We start from the raw sequence: 16,108 nt of genomic DNA, 5'->3' as shown, positions 1-16,108 counted from the left end.
CACAAAAAAAATATCAACCATGATTAGTTGTATTTGGTGTCTGTTTTTTTGGATTTTTTGCAGTACAATTTTTCTTTATCTTTTTAGCGGTAACTATTTTTCTTTATTGGATGGCTGTTTGCATGGGAACATACTGGGCAAATTCTGCTTGTGCATGTACGTGTGCTATGTGTATGGGGGCTAGGCTTTGTAGTACATATTTTCTTGTAGGTAAGAAGATTTACATGTTGTTTTTTCCATCCAGAAACCTTCTTGCAACTTTTTTTTCTAATGTGCATGGTCTAGTTTTGTAACGTGTCCAAACTGAACTCTGCTTGTATGTGTCATTTGTGCTTGATTATTTACTAGCAAAAGAGCCCGTGCGTTGCAACGGGAGAAAAAACATAACACACACTCTTAACCCAATTAACAACCATCACTCAATAGGTCCATCTCCTTTATATTTGGGAGGCATCATATTTGTGTTGCCCCTTATCCTCCTTCTCACCCTCGCCAGCGATGGCCTCGGTGTTCACACAAAACAACAAAAAAGGTGTTTGAATATGGTTAATCCTAAGGCGTCTCTCTCTCTCTCCTCCCTCGCCCCCCTCCCCCCTCTTTCTCTCTCTCATTCTCACGATGAGAAATCTGTTGTTTTCCCCTGCGACATTTTTCAAAGGTATGCATGTGTAGTTATTGATGTTTTCTTTTGCCTATATGGTTATACTAGGGTGTTTATTTGCAATCCGGATCGCCGCCGGTATGAAAGAAAAATGGATCTTGCGCTAGAAATTATAAGTTTGCTTTCAAAACAATGTTTTAAAAATATTTAACAGGTAAAATTAACATCATATTTAGATTGCACACATTTTTCCAATAAAATTTCATATATAATATGTTAAAATCGAAGTTACGGTTTAAAAGATACGGATAATTTAGAAAATCATTTGTTTGATTTAAATATATTCCAAAATAATATTAAAAATACTTAATAGGTAAAAATAATCTCATATTCATAATCTACATATTTTCTAATCAAAATTCATATATAACATGTTCAAATCGAAGTTACGGTTTAAAAGATATGGATGATTTAAAAAAGTATTTGTTTGACTTACATATGATCCGCGGATGAATTACCTAAAACGTTAGGGGGGGTTTCGAAAAACATAAAATAATGGTTCGGGTGTGACTTAAATCCGGACGGCGGGTTGATTTCAAGAAAACACAGGGACTTTTGTGTAAAATACAAAAAAAACGATTCGTTTTGACTTAAAACAGGACTGCGAGTTGACTTCTCTGAAATAGAAGGATTTTTCTGAAAAATGCCATGATGGACGAAAGAAACCCAATTTACTTTATTATTACTAGCAAAAGAGCCTGTGCGTTGCAACGGGGGAGAAAACATAACACACACTCTTAACTCAACAACCATCATTCAAGACCACAATAGGTCCATCTCTTTTATTTTTGCGAGGCATCACATTTGTGTTGCCGCTTATCCTTCTTCTCACCCTCGCCGGCGATTGCCTCGGTGTTCACACAAAACAACAAAAAAACGTGTGTTGAATATGATTAATCCTAAGGCGTCTCTCTCTCCCTCTCTCCTCCCTCTCCCTCTCTCTCTCCCCTCTCTCTCTCTCTCTCGCTCGCTTTCTCTCACTCTCGCGATGAGAAATCTGTTGTTTTCCCTTGCGACATTTTTCAGAGGTATGCACGTGTACTTATCGGTGTTTTCTTTTTCGTATATTGTTATAGTGGGGTGTTTATTTGCAATCCGGGTCGCCGCCGATACGAAAGGAAAATGGATCTTGCGCTATAAATTATAAGTTTGCTCCCAAAACGATATTTTATAAATATATAACAGGTAAAATTAACATCATATTTAGATTCCACATATTTTTCTAATAAAATTTCATATATAATATGTTAAAATCGAAGTTACGGTTCAAAAGATACGGATAATTTAGGAAATCATTTGTTTGACTTAAATATATTCCAAAATAATATTTAAAAATACTTAACATAATAATCTCATATCCATATTCTACATATTTTTCTAATCAAATTTCATATATAACATATTCAAATCGGAGTTACGGTTTAAAAGATATGGATGATGTAAAAAAGTATTTGTTTGACTTAAATATGATCCGCGGATGAATTACCTAAAACGTCAGGGGGGTTTTCGAAAACGTAAAATAACGGTTCGGGTGTGTCTTAAATCCGGACGGCGGGTTAATTTGAAGAAAACACAGGGACTTTTGTGTAGAATACGAAAAAACGATTCATTTTGACTTAAAACAGGACTGCGGGTTGAATTCTCTGAAATAGAGGGACTTTTCTGAAAAATGCCTTGACGGACGAAAGAAACCCAATTATTATTAGGTAAAGATTCTGTATAGGCCTTTCCATAGTTTTTTCTGGAAGGCTTTTTTAATATGTATGTATCCATGCATGTCAGACGTATCAATGATGGCCGTGTACATAGTTTTATTTTTTGAACGCTACATGCTCTTTATTCTCTTTTTTCTGCTGCCCGTGCGTTTTACTCTTCTCTTATCCAATCTGATGCAGCGTGACAAAGTGGGCTGATTGATTCAAGTGAGTATGTGCCGGCTGGCATATGTAGCCTGACGTATGGGAATTGGACTGCTACCCATCGTTTTGTTTATTTTTAAATCAACTCATCGCTTTGCTTGGCAGTCAGGAAACGTACGGGATATGGAGATGTGGATACGTGATTACTTATTTCTAGCAAATCACAACCGTTCTTTTAAGCCTTTTTTCTATTGTTATATCTAAACCGTTCATTTTCTATCATTTTAATAATATAATAGATACTATATCATTAATAATGGCCCCACCTTTTGTCTCACAAAGTATGTTGGAGTACAACCGGCTACACGTTTATTACAATCCTCTTCTCTTCTCTCTCCTCTTCTCTCTCCTTCAACTAAGCACAAATACTATATTTAAATCCTTATAGCCTGCTTATGTCATCTAATTGTAGTACTTGTTTCAAAGTTACTCTCCACTGTGTAGTCTGAAATGCCGGGCGTGCAGCGGGTGGTGCCCTCGGTCGGCGCGCTGCTTCAATGGTGGAAGCAGTTAGAGGTCGCGTCGCCCTGACTTGTCATCAATGTGGAGCGGCGGGCTCAGCTGGCGTCGGGCGGGAAGCGCGCGTGGGAGGGGGGAGGGGTTTTTGTTGGGCCAAGAAGGTGAGAAGCCAAGTTGGGATCGGTCCGGACAGGGAAATATCATGTGCTCCCATACTCTGCATATGACACTAGTCTATGTTACTACTCCCTCCTTTCCGGTTTATAGAGATGTTTAGAGTAACATAGTAATATGTTACAGTATAATTTACTCCCCACTATGACCAGTCTTGGCCTCTCCCAGTGCTCCACCATGTATAGCTGCTAAGCCTGCCACGTAGGCATAAAATATGATGTGACACCAATAAACTAAGCACCTATGCATTGAAGACTTGAGTTACTAAGCCATTTAATGCACTTAGCACCTCATCTAAGCACATCTAAGCACTTACTAGCACCCCCTTGACCGTGGACCTTGACGGTGTATGTCACCTTGTGTCTCATAATTTTCCTCGTCATCATCTGAGTCCTAGAAGATCTCACCCACATCATCATTAGCATGTAGCCGCCTTGATAGACAACGTGCACAGAAGGAGTAGAGGCGACTGGGGACGCACCACCACCACGTCGTGGGCACTCCGTATGTGCTCATGTGCGTGCAGCGTGCATGTTTTTCCATTGGTGCTAGCTCTAAGGCTGAGGCTGAGGTCGTCTTCGTCTCTGACTAGTAGTTGAGCAATGACGGCAAAGAGGTGCTACAAGAGATGCATATGCGCCATTGCGTGTGAGCTTCGCCGTAGCACGACGAACCGAGCGTCGCCGCAGATGGTGCACGCCTCCATGAAGCCGAGTGTGTCTGCATGCATGTGTTATTCAAGTGCATTCTGCAGTCGAGCGTGTGTTCTTGCACGTGTTGTGTACGTGCGTTGTGTGCTCCATGCTGTGCGCGTATGTGCATGAGTTGGATCGGATGGAGTTACTGCGTTGGCTTATGTACATGCGTGGCTGCATGCGTCCTGTACATGCGTGACTTGTTCCATGGTTATCAATAATTCAATATAAACTACTCTCTCCGTTCTTAAATATAAGTCTTTCTAGCCATTTCAAATTGACTACAACATACGGATGTATGTAGACATATTTTAGAGTGTAGATTCACTCATTTTGTTTCGTATGTAGTCCCTTATTGAAATCTCTAAAAAGACTTATATTTGGGAATGGAGGGAGTATAAAACATTTCAACTTAGCATCCTGATGTACCGTTTCTTGTGGTTAGCGAAAAGTTCACGTTCTTTTATTTGTTTATAGGTGGGCAGGCGGCAAAAAATAGGGGAAACGCGCAAGGTTCCTTGCAGACGCTCCACCGCGAGGTTCCTTGCCCCTTCTCGGTCGTCGGGAATCTATGCTCTTCAAATCTTTTCTTTTACCTGAGCTTTGTTCATCCTTTTCCCAACACACGAAACATCTAAGCATCAAGGTGCACATGTCATGCCAGAAAATGGAGATAATCAGATAAGCAGTGCATAAGTGAGTCGTGCACTTCGATGGCACCTACGCAATATTTTTTGTCCTCAATGGCACGTGAATAGTGCATGTACTCAACGACGGAGCACGGGATGGTAGCAATGACATGGCAGCCCTTTTTTGGAGAGAGTATGTACTAAATAACTTTGATGTGTCCTGTCAACTTGCAGAACGACGAGAAGCTTGATTACGCCTTCTCGCTCCCAATGCGTGCGCGGTGGCTCGCAGCACGAGGAGAAACTTTTGCTTACAAGCAGTGGATGTGCAGCAGTTCATTTGGTGTAAGATTGCCAGAAGTACTACTGTAGAACCATTGACTTCCGGAAGAGACGAAGAGCCAAGCGCAAGGTCACCTACTAACCTTAGGCTAGGCGTAGTGGGAGTAACATAAGTAGGGGTACCTCCTTTTTTTATTCTAGGAACAACCACACGCGAATATCGGGGTGCTGGTTAAGTAGAACAAATTTCCTAGACACCGTGCACAGCCCCCCTCTATCTCTCTTCTCGGCCAGCCAGCGGCGCGCGGAGCCCATCGTCTGTTTGCTCACATGCGGTCCCACATGTTAGTGAAAACGCAAGAGGACCCACTGAACCTGCAGATCTTTCACCTCGACGTGCTGGTGATGAAAAACAAATCCAATGAAGATCTTCGGTGGCCGCTTTTGGAGTTACTCAAGAGTATTAAGATTCTATTTACAGTTTAACCCAAGATGCACATCACGTGGCTTCAACTACCACTCTATTTTCTTGCATGAGACGACCAGGATGCTGAGGATGTCCCACGTGTCGTCAAAAGGAGGAAGAACCCGACCAAATCTTTGGTTGTGCTCTCGGATTAGACTAGTTGTGCTAACTTAAAAATTTTATTGTGTAGTAGAATGGATGCAAGTTTTGGTATTGGGAAGAAGAGTACATCGATATATTGATAGAGCACAATTTAGTAGTAGATGTTCTAGCACTTTTAGCTAGCATAGAGGCTAGAGATGAGACTAGTGCACTTGTTGATACTCCTACTAGAATAGAGGCTAGACATGAGACTAGATGCGAGGAAGCAACATCTACTTATTTACACTCGAAGAAGAAAGAAGCACACAAGATCGAGCCTCCGCAGATAAACAATGAATGCATTGAGAAGGCAGTAATCCAATTTACTGGAGCAGTTATGGAAGTTGCATATCTTCTAAAATGTGTTCTTGTGGTTCTTGTTTTCTTTGGTCTTGCTTTTCTAGTCAAAATTATCGTTGGAGTTCGTGCAAAACAGAGGTCTGTTTGGAGTCGTGCATTGGAGTTGGCCTTACAAGTGGGACCGCAGTTGAGGAAATCAACTATCGGCAAACCCCCACCTCGCTCGCAGCGTGATGGCTGAAGTTAGAGAAACGACGAGGTTGAAGAGATTGCTCTAGCACGGACTCTAAGAAATATGGTGTCAGATGGATGTCGTGGTGGTGGCGTGTGCCATACTCCTGGACATGAATGCTTGTTCTGGCCCATGCCACCCTACTACTCCTACTACTACTTATACAGTACTAGTATCGAGGATTCGAGGTGCTGGTTACGTACAGCAAACACATTAACATATGGCTACAGTAAAAACACCCGCCCAACGCGCGAAGCATGTGAAGCTAGTACAAATAGTGTACTACTATTGTTGATTGGCCTCATCCGATAACCTGTTGCAATGCACGTACAATTATGTATTTGAAAAATATTTTTTTGCCTCGTCGCACCACTCACTCAGAGAAGCGACTCGAAAGCCATTCATAAATTTAGTAAGTTTATCACAGGCATATCATTTTATTACACAACAGGTCATCAACCCACATCGACAACGAGGATACATTACAAATACTAAAGTTTTCATCACACAAGAAATAACAAGCAATGAAATGAACTTCAACTCAACCAATCCTCTCGGCGTTGGAAACGCTTGCTTTGAACCACAAGTGATTCTTTGGGACGGGCCATCTATTGTCGATCTCGAAACCAACGCAGGACTGATCATCCAGGCTGAAGCGGCCTACTATATCAGTACCAGGGTAGGGAACCACCCAAATATCCGAGGTATGGGCACACTTGCTTCTCATAAATGGTACTAGTAACGTTATGTCCACAGCAGTTGGATCGCCTTTCACCATCATCGGATAGTTTTGTCCAAGGAAGAGCGAGTTTTCTCCAAGACTATCAATTTTGTGCAGGGAGAAGGTGTTGGCGCTAGCACACTAGTATCCATCCCGAATGCCATGCAACGGGTGTTGGCTAGGTCCGGAGAGTGCGACCATGGGAGACAACACATGCTCCCTTAGTAGTAACAAACTCAGTGCGATGTATACAGTCAAGAAGAGGTGACCCATCAGAATTAGTTGTCAGGCGCCACTGAGTATATACATTCTGCTCGTCCTCATGCTTGTGATCATCACCATTGTCATCTCCCCCTTGGTTATAAAATTTTTCAAGTATACGTGGTGGAATGTTCATAGGACCTTGGAAACACAAGAAGAAGGTTAATTAGTAAAGGGAAACTTGCTAACCCGCATGCATGTGGATGAAACAATTATAATTACGGTGGAAGATAAACGTATCGAAACTACGAGGATCCCATGCAAAAATAGTGCCATGAGTGGTGGAAGCAAACACAAGACCCTCGTATTGATTTGCATCACAGTACACATCCGTGTATAGAAACTGATTTTTGAGCAATATCCATCGAGTCGAACCACAAAGGACGGCAACAAGCTTGTCGAAAATAGCAACAACTTCATAGTTCATGTAATTCCAAGAGCGCTCGGGAACTCGACAAATTGCTATCTTCCATAGAAGACAGTCACCATGATCATATTTGAACGTGCATAGAATACCGGTGTGCTCAACCTCTGGGCAGTCTACTGAGATTTTTGGAAGTGGAACCCGGTGACAAGTGTACACATTCACAAGTTCCCACTCACAGTTGTACCCAATATAAACAACCCAATCTCCATTTGCGTCTGCCCAATCCTTGCCCTCAAGCGATGGCATCTTAACAACATACATATCATTATCAAGCGGCATCAACTTGCACAAGGCGAGGCCTTCGTTGTCCCTGCGCCAGTAGTCATCAGGGTCACGGCGAAGAAGATAGGGGAGATCAAACCACTCCTTAGCCCTTGGGTTCCTTGTAGTGATGTTATTAGTTGAGTCGAGAATGGTCTTGAACGAACCTTCCATGCTAGCTGAGGTGATGACATCGCACCGATCAATGAGTTCCTCCACCACGTCATCTTTCAGATCGGGGCACGAATAACGGGGTCATTTCCGGCCTGTTCCCTCCATGGAGAAGACAGTCAAACAATGGCAGAAGGAAGGGTGAAGGGCTGAAGGGAAATGGAGGAGCGAGAGGAAGAGCGTGCGACAACAGTTCAAAATTTTGAGGGAAAGGCGAAGAGTCGGTGGACGGTTGCCAGTTTGCCACGGTACACGAAGAGGCGCCCCGGCCTACACGTCCATTCGGAAATACTAGTAGAAAAGGACTCGTCGTCGTCTCACTGATATGTTGGAACAGGACCACATGTCAACAAAACATGGTGTGTAATTTCTCGTGCAAAATGCGATCTGGCCACGTTGGCCCGAGGTGCCGCATTAGTTTTTTTTGAAAGTCTGCCGCATTAGTTATCGACCTTTATTTTTTTTAACATGCAACCTGAATGGATAGCTCTTGTGGTCATCACACATGAGCGGATATAGTGATGGTTGATTCGCCCAAGCAACTTATTACTGTGGGAATATGGGAGTACCAGTGGATTCAAGGAACAGAGAAATGATGGTTGCTTCGTCCGAGCAACTTACTATGGCGAAGGTGGGCTCTGTGATTTGACTGCTCACTAGTCATTACTACTGCGGCGCAACGACCGGGGTGAATCTTTCCTTGAAGTTGTGTTGTGCACTCAATATTTTTTCATGGTAGGTGGATCCGGATGAAGGATGTCCAACATGTCGGCGAAACAAAGTTGAATTGTTTCTGGCATTGTTATCAATCCTTCAGGATTTGTTTATATGTACGCATAATTTTAATGAAATTGTACTGTGATGCTATGAAGGTTTCAACTTTGGTTCCCGCAGGAAGAAAAGGTTTCAACTTAGGATTCATGTGTCTTGCCTCGAGATTATCTCGTTACAACATTCCATCAAATACAAATGAAACTACCATGGCTAATGCATCTCAATGGTTCGCAGATCAGCGCCAATATTCACATCACAACTGAAGACAAAGTTGTGAGAAGGTGTATAAATAAAGAACAAAATATAATTGATCGATGTTGTTCATAGGCATGGTTCCATTTCCTTGGCACAGTGTTCATTGCTTGGCAGCTAGTTTCACCCAGCTCTGTAGCCAAAAAAGAGGTGTATGAAGGACACCACAATCCGATCATTTTGTGCAGTTATCCCTGTTTGCAAAGATATCCCTGTTTGCAAAGATATCCAGTCAGTGTGATTACAATAATAGTGGAACTAGATGATGAAACATAACACACATAAATACAAGCGATCACCTCTATGTTCTCTCTTGAGGACTAACTTCTTGTTGGAGAAGATTAGGCACAGAGTTGGATGAGGAGGATAGCAAAACCAATCTCCCTTTCCGCTGTCCCACATAAATGTAAAACCGTTGCCCGTGTGACATTTTGGCGGAACTGCATAATACACTCTTTAGAAAAAAGTGATTTGTGCATTTCACCAAAAGGTCGAAATAGCAACGAGGTGCAAATGGATAGCCCTGTTTGCAAAAGGAGGTCGAAAGGAAATAATTATTGCCCAATAACACGAGTTGAAGACACATGCGCCAACATAAAAGAAGCGTGTTCCATGTAATAAGGGAAAGATAGCACATGGTGGTTTATCAAAAATGGTTTGAGGATGAGATTGCAAGATGGAAAGTACGCAGGCCGAGATACGATTTAAGAAAACAACTAAAGAAGATCCACATGTAGCAACGTGCGAAGATGGGCAGTGGAGCAAGGCTGGAGGAAGCTGTACCTGAGGGTCGTCGGGATGTTACTAGGAGGGCCCCGGCGGCCGGTATCTGCCCATACTGCGGCGGCGAGCAAGTGGCGAAGGCCCTACTGCACCGGAGCTTGGTCAGAGAGAACGGCGGGTACCGTAGATCGGGACGTGCTGCCTCAACGCCGTCGAACAAAGAGACGATGCACATCCTCCCTTTCCGCCGGCGGACAGGATGCGGCCGGATCACTAACCAACGCTGAGAGAGAGAGAGAGGCCACGGCCGCCTTGTGTGAGATGGTGTGACGAGAGACAAACCCATTTTTCCATTTTCCCCACGACAATCGTTTTATATTCTGTACGTGCCATTGAGGAATATATAACTTTATTTAATGCTAACGTGTCAAGTCAAACTTTGTTCCGTCTAGGCATGGTACCCGACCCTCCTTCGAGTAAACAACCGCTACACGCTGCTACCTCATGAGCACTGCGTTGGATTTCCCCGAAGAGGAGAGGATGATGCAGCAAAGTAGCGTAAGTATTTCCCTCAGTTTTTGAGAACCAAGGTATCAATCCAGTAGGAGACCATGCACAAGTCCCTCGTACCTACACAAAACAATAGCAACTCGCGACCAACGCTTAGGGGTTGTAAATCCCTTCACGGTCACTTACGAGAGTGAGATTTGATAGAGATGATAAATAATATTTTTGGTACTTTTGATAGATAGATGCAAAGTAAAAACTAAAAGGCAAAGTAAAACAAAGCAAGTAAATAAAGTGATAGAGATTGATATGATGAGAATAGACCCGGGGGCCACAGGTTTCACTAGTGGCTTCTCTCAAGAGCATAGATATTCTACGGTGGGTGAACCAATTACTGTTGAGCAATTGACAGAATTGAGCATAGTTATGAGTATATCTAGGCAATGATCATGTATATAGGCATCACGTCCGAAACAAGTAGATCAAAACGATTCTGCATCTACTACTATTACTCCACTCATCGACCACTATCTAGCATGCATCTAGAGTATTAAGTTAAAAACAGAGTAACGCCTTAAGCAAGATGACATGATGTAGAGGGATAAATTCATGCAATATGATAAAAACCCATCTTGTTATCCTCGATGGCAACAATACAATACGTGTCTTGCAACTCTTTCTGTCACTGAGTAAGGACACCGCAAGATTGAACCCAAAGCTAAGCACTTCTCCCATTGCAAGAACTACCAATCTAGTTGGCCAAACCAAAAAGGATAATTCGAAGAGACTTGCAAAGATAACTCAATCATACATAAAAGAATTCAGAGAAGAATCAAATATTTCCATAGATAATACTGGATCATAAACCCACAATTCATCGGTCTCAACAAACACACCGGAAAAAGAAGATTACATCGAATAGATCTCCACGAGAGAGGGGGAGAACATTGTATTGAGATCCAAAAAGAGAGAAGAAGCCATCTAGCTACTAGCTATGGACCCGAAGGTCTGAAGTAAACTACTCACACTTCATTGGAGGGGCTATGGTGATGATGTAGAAGCCCTCCGTGGTGGATGCCCTCCGGCGGAGCTTCGGAACAGGCCCCAAGATGGGATCTCGTGGATACAGAATGTTGCGGCGGTGGAATTAGGTTTTTGGCTCCTGTTCTGATCGTTTGGGGATACGTAGGTATATATAGGAGGAAGGAGTACGTCGGTGGAGCGTCAGGGGGCCCACGAGGTAGGGGGCGCGCCCAGGGGGCGCCCTCCACCCTCATGACCACCTCTGGCACTTCTTGGTGTAGGGTCCAAGTCTCCTGGATCACGTTCGGTTGGAAAATCACGATCCCGAAGGTTTCATTCCATTTGGACTCCGTTTGATATTCCGTTTCTTAAAAACACTGAAATAGGCAAAAAACAGCAATTCTGGGCTGGGCCTCCGGTTAATAGGTTAGTCCCAAAAATAATATAAAAGTGGAAAATAAAGCCCAATATAGTCCAAAACAGTAGGTAAAGTAGCATGGAGCAATCAAAAATTATAGATACGTTGGAGACATATCACACGCGTCAAATTATTACACGGGCTGCCTTTTCGTACAGAAACGAAGTCCACCGTGTACCCGCGTGAGTGTGGCTGGTAACGAGATGTGAGTACGTGCGTCCTGCATGCACTTCTTCTTTAGGTGCAGGTACGTATGTGGGTGGGTGTGAGAGAGATAGTTTGTGCAAAACAGAGGCAATGTGTTGATGATATCTCAAACAGAAAAATGTAACATATGCAATGTGTGTGAAACGGAGTCATGGACGTGAGATATCGATAGAATTGAAAACAGGGATGAAGTGTGTGGTTGCGCGATCGATAAAGAGTGTCATCGAATTTGTGTTTGCCCACGTCAAAGATACAGGGCGGCTGGCCTACTGGAATTTGAGAGGGCAGAGGTGCAGTTTTTCTCCGTGGCATGGATACCTACCTACAACGTTCGACTATCGGTGTGTGTGTGGTGGGGGGAGGGGGCAGAGACCGATCGACTAGTATATGTGTGGGGAAGGAGAGAGACCTAGCTATGTATTGAGGAAGATCGATCGACATCCATGGATATGTGTAGCAGAGGAATAAGGTTGGGAAAAAGACAAAGGTAGAGCATCGGAGGGTTGGTGGTGGAGTGGTGTCTCACAAATGGTGGGAGAGGCCTGCTAGACAAATGGAGGGTATGAGTGCAATATCAATAAGAAAGGGCGGGGGATGTCTGTCTGTCTATGCACGTGCATGTGAGAGACGGGTCGGGAGGTATTCAAGGATGATGAGGGGAGAAGATATGGATGTGGTAAGCATACGTAACTACATAGGAAGATCAACCGTCATGTGTTCGAGAAAGGGAGAAACATAACTAGCGAGGTAAGTGTATCGGTGCTTGGTGAAAACGAATTATAGTCGACCTGGCTATATGAAGGGAGATCAGTTCATATACATGTCTGCATGTGTTAGAGGCAAATAAGGTCCAGAGAGACAGACAGGGGGAGAGGGTGCGGCTAGGAGGTGGTGCGAGAGGCCTACCATGTCGAGGGGGGAGGAGTGTGCGAGTATGTGATCAATGAAAAGAGGAGCGGGAGTGTGCACCTACGTGGAATCGTATTGGACATAGGGGGCATGGACGGTGAGAAGAGAAGAGAGGAAGTATAGCAACTGAGGTCTGAATACTTGTCATAATGTAGGGGGCGGGGCACTATACTTTGTGTGATAAACACGGTGTACGTATGGAACATGGTTTAGATTATGAATATATAGTTACTACATCAAATGTACTATTATTTGGAATCAACATCAAGTGTATTCAAAAAATAGAATTTGAGTTCATGTAGTACACATAGTTCATATCTATCTCTAGACTAATCATGTGGTTTGTTATTAAGTTAATACACGAATGATGGTTGAAGTTGGCAACAATCATGATTGTAGATTCTTATTGAAATAGAGAAACGAATTCGAATTTAGTTCGAATTGCAGCGGTACTATAGGCATTTGGAATGCACTAAAATGTTGGTATGAGTAGGTTACATGCATTATACAGCAAGCAAAAAAAAATTAATCGGACATAACATGGATTCATACTCCCTCCTTCCATCTATATAGGGCGTAATGAGATTTTTAAGACCGCCTTTGACTGTTCACAAGATTAATAGTACATGACATGCACAATGTGAAAATTATATCATTGAAAGAACCTTTCACAGACGAATTTAACGGTGTGCTTTGTGTAAGTTGCATGTCATATATTATTGCTCTAATATACATGGAAGGAGGGAGTAGCTTTGAATAGCATTTGGATAGTAAAACGAGGCAAGACCCTCTCTTTGTGTGGTGTAAATAGTTTTATTTTTTTTTGTTTTCTTTTTGGTTGAGGGAAGTGCGAATTGATTTGGTACGTACAAGTACAATATTACTACACGTTACGTGTCCCTAAAATTCAACCTGCGTCTTGTTATATCCCAAAAATTCAGATATCGTGCTCCCAAAACTGGCACCTTCACAACCCGCGCCTTGCTATCCCAAAATTACAACGCGCGCGAAAACTCCCTCCAGCTGCCAAATCCCGACACGCGAAATCCCCCTTCTAACCCTGAGCCGAAAGGGCCGCTAGTTCAAATCAGTTGGGGGTACTTTTGTAACACGCTCTACATTTTGGACAAGCGCATCCCTAAGTCATGCTTCACCCCCTCCTGTCGCCCCCTTTTCGCCATTCGAAATCCCAGGCCGCCATAACCTCTCCGCTCCAGCCGCGAAACCCCACCCTCCTCCGTCCGCCACCTCACCGCTGCCCAACCGGAGCCTCTTCCCTGACGACGTCGTCCACCGCCAAAGCCTGACATCCCTCGTCCACCTCCCCGGAAGAGGATCCGTCGTCCATCTCATCGTCCCACCGATTCAGCTGCCCCGTCCTCCACCTCCAAGGAGCTGCTCCGACGATCGCCTTGTCTACCACGGCTGCTCCATCCCACAGTGCCGCTTTAACTTGCTCCACCGGAACCGCAGCATCCTCACCGACTCCTCGGACGAAGCCGAGGCCTACTCGGTGCCACCAAAGAGGTTGTACACTCATCGCAACGCACCTTCTCCTTAACTCGACCTCCCGGCGCCGACGGTGCTCCATCCCGCACCCACATTGAGCGGCCACCTTGAAGCCGGCACCACGGGCGACATCTCCATGGTGGCTCTCCCCCAGTGCAAGGCCCCTTTGGCGGCGGCGTCCATACCAGCCGGATCTGCTGCTGCTGCTCCGGCTCTCGCTCGCTCGCTCGCACTGCTGCTGCTGCTCCGGCTCTTGCTCGATCACTCGCTCGCCCAGCTGCTGCTGCTGCTCTCCCCCTTGCTCGTGCTGCTACTCTGCTCTGATTTAGCCACACTTTAGTCGACTGAATCGACTTTTGGGTCAGTCAATTTTCAGGGGTTGGGGGGGCTCGCCAGAGTTAAGGAAGAACCACCCGCAGCGGGGACAGGGAACGCCGGAGAGGTACCCCACTATCTATCTTAGGGTTCAGGGTGGGGGGTGGGGGCCTAGAGGGCTGGCCGGGGCGGCAGTGGGGAGTTGTTTCAGGGCGGCGAGGCGGCGCTAGGGCCGGCGGTTCGGTCGGTGGTGGCTGGCGGCTCAGGGGTGCAGGTTGAAGATGAACTGCAGGCCCTCCCTAAACTACATGTCAAGTGCCTCTCTGCTACCGTTGCGTTCAATTTTGACAGTAGCATTCCGATTCCATAGTAAATTTCAGTTTCGACAGTTAAGTTCAGAGTCAACAGTTTTTACCTCATCTGTTGTAGTCAGGTGGTTTTCAGTGATGTAAATTTTACATCTATTTTACATCATCTATTGGAGATGCTATTAGAATCCCACTTGAGATTGACGATGTCTGTCTTGTGCTGCTTCAGCCTTGATGTCTTACGGCTCACCGAAGCTGCTCCAATGACAGAACGATCCATCACAACAGAGCAGTGCCCTGGACACCGTCTACAGATTCCTCAGATCTTCCTCCACACCTCCGACAGCCACCTCTGCCTCAACTGCTTCAGCGACCAACCCAACAATGTTGTGGTCGACACGGCTACGGCAAAGAGGTTGTACACTTGTTGCATCACTTATTACTATACATTCATGTCGATCCATTAGGGCTATTTTGGTTCAACGGAAAAACATAGCAATAGGGAATTTTCCAATGTCACTCTACTATTCAATTATTCATGCATTTTGTTGAAAGGAATGAAGCAAAACATCCAGCTGGACCTACTTTTCAAAATCCTATGCATGAAAACAGGACCAACTGCATTAGTGGCAGAATAACATTCTAACTGTACACGCTTTCATATGGTTTCACTTTATTTTGGCCATGTTTATTTGCATTCCTCTACTCTTCCAATTCCTGTAAACCAAACACTCAAGTTGGTAGAAATCTTGTGTTTACAAATGCTCTGTTTACCATGTGCATTCCTATCCTATTCCGGTGTTCTTCCTATGCCTAAATTTCTACATGCTCTCCTTACATAATCTCACCATATTTTTTTCGTATGCATGTCAGATATTGTACACAGTCATGCTGAACATGTAGAGAAAAAGAGAAGAGTTTTGCACGGCAATACAATGTCATGCAGACATCGCTCCATGGTGGGTTCAATGGCAAACCCTCCCCACCCCTCTCCAGATTGTAATCCAGAGGAAGATATCTGTTCTAAGGCAGATTTAGACGCCGCTGACCACTCCTATTTACCCCCAAGGTGTTTGCTCTACCTTGGCATGTTAGTCATATCATGCATATGTTGCCTTGCAGTGCCTACTTTTGACATCATATATGTCATCTGCTTAGTTTAGACATGTTTTGTAATGCCACCTGTTTAGTTTCTATATCATATATGGCAATTATGCAGCCTCATGTCTTTTAACCAGCCATAATATATGTGAAATGTGCAATGCCTTTCTGTTTAACCAGGCATCATATATTTGAATGATATCTTGCCCATCGTTTTCTTCAATACATTTCCATTTGTCGACAATGTTTGTACATTAAACTAC

The sequence above is a fragment of the Triticum dicoccoides genome, chromosome 2A, assembly GCF_002162155.2.
Source record: "Triticum dicoccoides isolate Atlit2015 ecotype Zavitan chromosome 2A, WEW_v2.0, whole genome shotgun sequence".
Classification (NCBI taxonomy): Eukaryota; Viridiplantae; Streptophyta; class Magnoliopsida; order Poales; family Poaceae; genus Triticum; species Triticum dicoccoides.
Note: the sequence above shows the minus strand (reverse complement) of the source record.